At 45.7% G+C, this 4,052-nt stretch overlaps 1 long non-coding RNA gene across 1 annotated transcript; it reads right to left on the reverse strand.

Annotated features, from left to right (window-relative positions):
* Positions 1-662: 662 nt before the first annotated feature.
* On the reverse strand, positions 663-3,882 carry LOC140468781 (uncharacterized). Its single transcript, XR_011955830.1, has 3 exons — positions 3,634-3,882; positions 1,969-2,015; positions 663-1,305 (listed from the first exon to the last, which is right to left on the reverse strand). It is a non-coding gene; the product is annotated as an uncharacterized lncRNA (long non-coding RNA).
* Positions 3,883-4,052: the final 170 nt, after the last annotated feature.

Consider the following 4,052-nt stretch of genomic DNA (forward strand, 5'->3'; position numbering starts at 1 on the left):
GCAGGAGAATCGACGTTTTGGGCATAAGCCCTTCTTCAGGCATCTCATCAGGGCTTATGCCCGAAACATCTATTCTGCTACTCCTTGGATGCTCCTGACCTGCTGTGCATTTCCAGCACCACACTCTTGAATCTGTTCTCCAGCATCTGCAGTTCTCACTTTCTTCTGCACACAAAAGACTTTAGAAGATGTGGTGGAGGGTGGAATCTGATTGAAACTTAGAGTATTGGATTGAATGAACATGGAGGAGATGTCTCCACTGGTAGGTGAGACTGAGACCCAGGACACATCCTCAGAGTGAAGGGACAACCCTTTAGAACGGAGTTGAGGAGGAATTTCTTCAGCCCAAGGGTGGTCAATCTGTGGAACTCATTACTACACAAGGCTGTGGAGAGCAATTCATAGAGTGTATTAAAGACAGAGATAGATAGGTTCTTGATCGGTAAGGGAATCAAGGGTTACAGGGAGGCAGCAGGAGAATAGGACTGAGAAACATGTCAGCCATGATTGAATGGCAGAGCAGACTCAATGGGTCAAATGGTCTAATTATGCTCCCACTTCTTACGGTCTATGGGTCCTTTTGAATTTGAAAGGATAAATTTCAATATGACTACATGTTGCTGCTAAACACCCAAGAATGTCAGTTCATGATTTAGGCATCATTGAGTCAGTTGGATTTTATTAGGGACGGGCAATAAATACTGTCCTGGCCAGTGGCACCCACATCCTGTGAATGAATTTTTAAAAAATATGCTTCAGAATTGATACACTTCCTTTTGATGGCACATCAAATGACTGTTTTGCTGTTTTCCAGATGTACAGTTTGGTCCTGTACAACAATGGACACCTCTTGCAAGCAGAGAGTATGATAAACAGTTACCACATCCTCTGTGCTGCATTCATATCCAGAGATTTTGGATTGGTCTTTCTGTATGATGGGAATGATTTCTTCATTATTAATGGTGGGAGACAGTTGCTGCACAGCCACCAACCAACCTTCAAACCGTCGCTTCATGGTATGACCTAATTACAGTTTTCATAAACAGACAATGCCTTTGAAAGGGCAGCAGGGGTTAGCACTGCTACCTCACAGTGCAGGGACCTGTGTTTGATTCTAGCCTTGGCCGACTGTATGGAGTTTGCACGTTCTCCCACGTCTGCATGGTTTTCTGCCAGATGCTCCCATGTCCAAAGATGTGCAGATGAGAAGGATTGGCTGTGTTAAATATGGATTATAGGAATAGGGTTGTAAGTCCTTTTTTCTGAGGTTCTTACACACTTGAAGCAACTGCAACACACCAACTTCTGTGAACAAGCAACCAAATTTATTAAACACAGTACAGTACAGGCTTTCTGGAGGAACCTTTAACACACCTCACAGAACTTACGGGATTGTGGTAAAAGCTTTCATTGTACAAAGGAAACAGTCTTTCCTTTGTACAAAACTCTCAACATCACAGTTAGTACTGCCCACAAGACAACCCCCAACCATTCCCTTACAGTCAAATGGCACTCAAGATACAATGCAGTGACCACCCCACCTCCAGAAACAATGTAATGCAAATCATCCCTTAATGGTCAAATCTGTTGCAAATTATTTTTTGTAACTATGGGGGAGTAGTCAAATTCCAACTGGAAGAAAATGTAAATCATCCTTGAATGGCAAGGAAATGACCATGTAAACCTCCTACATTCCATCTATAAGACAAAGACACACCACCTTTATCCCTGGGGCATTCAATTTCTTGCAGGTCAGTAGAGCAAATTAACTCTTTAATGTCTTAGGGTCGGGGCTAGGCCTAGGTGGACACTCTGCGGAGGATATCAGTATTGGCTCAATAGGCCAAATGGCCTCTTTCCACACTGGGGACTCTCTGAAGGTCTGCCCTTTTCATTTAACTTTGCAGAACTGGTACAATCCGGATATGACAATTATCTTTGTGGTAACATAATGGATTTTATACATACCTGCTACATCTTCAGTTTCTCTGATGTGAACATGTGATGATATCCATCTATCAGTGTACAGGATTAATTAAATAAACAAATTCACAATTAAACAATTTATAACAACAAAACCATTTAGTCAAATCCCACACACAGAAGAGATGCCCATCTCCAAGCTGAGAGATTTGGACATAAAATTTTGAAAACTTTTGCTCAGAGACATCAATTTAAGTGTTTTTGGATTGATTCCTGGATTTTTTTTAGATTAGATTACTTACAGTGTGGAAACAGGCCCTTCGGCCCAACAAGTCCACAACGACCCGTCGAAGTGCAACCCATTCCCAGACCCATTCCCCTACACCTAACACTGTGGGCAATTTAGCATGGCCAATTCACCTAAGCTGCACATTTTTGGACTGTGGGAGGAAACTGGTGCATCCGGAGGAAACCCACGCAGACACAGGTAGAAATGTGCAAACTCTACACAGTTGCCTGAGGCGAGAATTGAACCTGGGTCTCTGGTGCCATGAGGCAGCAGTGCTAACCACTGTGCTACCGTGCTGCTCAGATGTTTCTTAGGTTTAAATTTGGAACTTTTATAGAAATTTTTGGTGAATTTTTTTTGTTTTGTTTTGTGAATGCTATAAGTACTCAAAAACAAGAAGGGGGCTCACCACACCATCTCCAGCGTAATTGGGGATGGGCACGAAATACTAGCTCAACCATTGCTGCCCTTATTCCTATATCATGTTTTAAAAATACACAGAAATAATCAAGATTTGAAAGCACTAACTTTCGGAGCACTGCTCCTTCATCAAGTGGTTATGACACAACCACCTGATGAAGGAGCAGCCCTCAAAAAGCTAGAGCTTCCAAAATATTGTAAACCTGTTGGACCATAACCTGGTGTTGTGATTTATAACTTAGAAATAATCAAGTGCAATTACAGAATCAATTAAAGTGTGATGATAAAGAACTAAGCAATATCAGAATCATAATTTTAGATTGGATTAGATTACATTACAGTGTGGAAACAGGCCCTTCGGCCTAACAAGTCCACACTGACCCACTGAAGCGCAACCCACCCATACCCCTACATTTACCCCTTACCTAACACTACGGGCAATTTAGCATGGCCAATTAACCTGCACATTTTTGGATTGTGGGAGGAAACCCACGCAGACACGGGGAGAATGTGCAAACTCCACACAGTCAGTCGCCTGAGGCGGGAATTGAACCTGGGTCTCTGGCGCTGTGAGGCAGCAGTGCTAACCACTGTGCCACCATGCCACCCACAGCTGTTTTTCTCTCTCTCTCTCCACAGCTGTTATCAGACCTGTTCAGTTCCTCCAGATTTTCAGTTTTTAAGTTTGCTGTCACACACAATGAACCAACTATTTAACGTTAACGTTCCATGGGGAAAGTTTTTTTTTAAACGATTTCCAACTTGCTGTAATGTCTGGTTAATGTTCACTGAATGGCACAAAAAAAAAGCACAAGTCTTACAAAGTTGAGAGAGTGATGCTGGAAAAGCACAGCAGGTCGGGCAGCATCCGAGGAGCAGGAGGATCGATATTTCGGGCATGAGCCCTTCATCTCACACACGGGGGGGGGATGGGGGGGGGCATCTGGTGTAGTCTCCCTGTCTAACTGAAGGATGTACATTGGACGTGGGGCACGGCTCACCATTTTGGTCCTGAGGATGAAAGAGTTGAGCTGAGTGAAGTGGGTCCATGATGCCTGAAAATTAGGAAAATGCGGGGAGATTCCAGATGCTGGAGGGGCTGAACAGACGACACACCAACATTCGCCCAGCTCAGAGATCATTCTGGAAGGAGGGAGGAGGGTAGCAACAGCCTAACGTCACAGACCCGCTCCGTGGTGCTTCACGAATAGGGCGGCGGGACAGGCGATACGCGCGCGCGGCGGTGGTGACGGGTGGAGGCGGGACGCGCGCGCGGCGGTGGTGACGCGTGGAGGCGGGACGCGCGCGCGCGGCGGTGGTGGGGACGCATGGAGGCGGGACGCGCGCGCGCGGCGGTGGTGGGGACGCATGGAGGCGGGACGCGCGCTGGCGACGTCAGGGGCTGCGTGAGCGCGCGAGC

Source organism: Chiloscyllium punctatum, chromosome 48 (genome assembly GCF_047496795.1).
Source record: "Chiloscyllium punctatum isolate Juve2018m chromosome 48, sChiPun1.3, whole genome shotgun sequence".
Taxonomy (NCBI): Eukaryota; Metazoa; Chordata; class Chondrichthyes; order Orectolobiformes; family Hemiscylliidae; genus Chiloscyllium; species Chiloscyllium punctatum.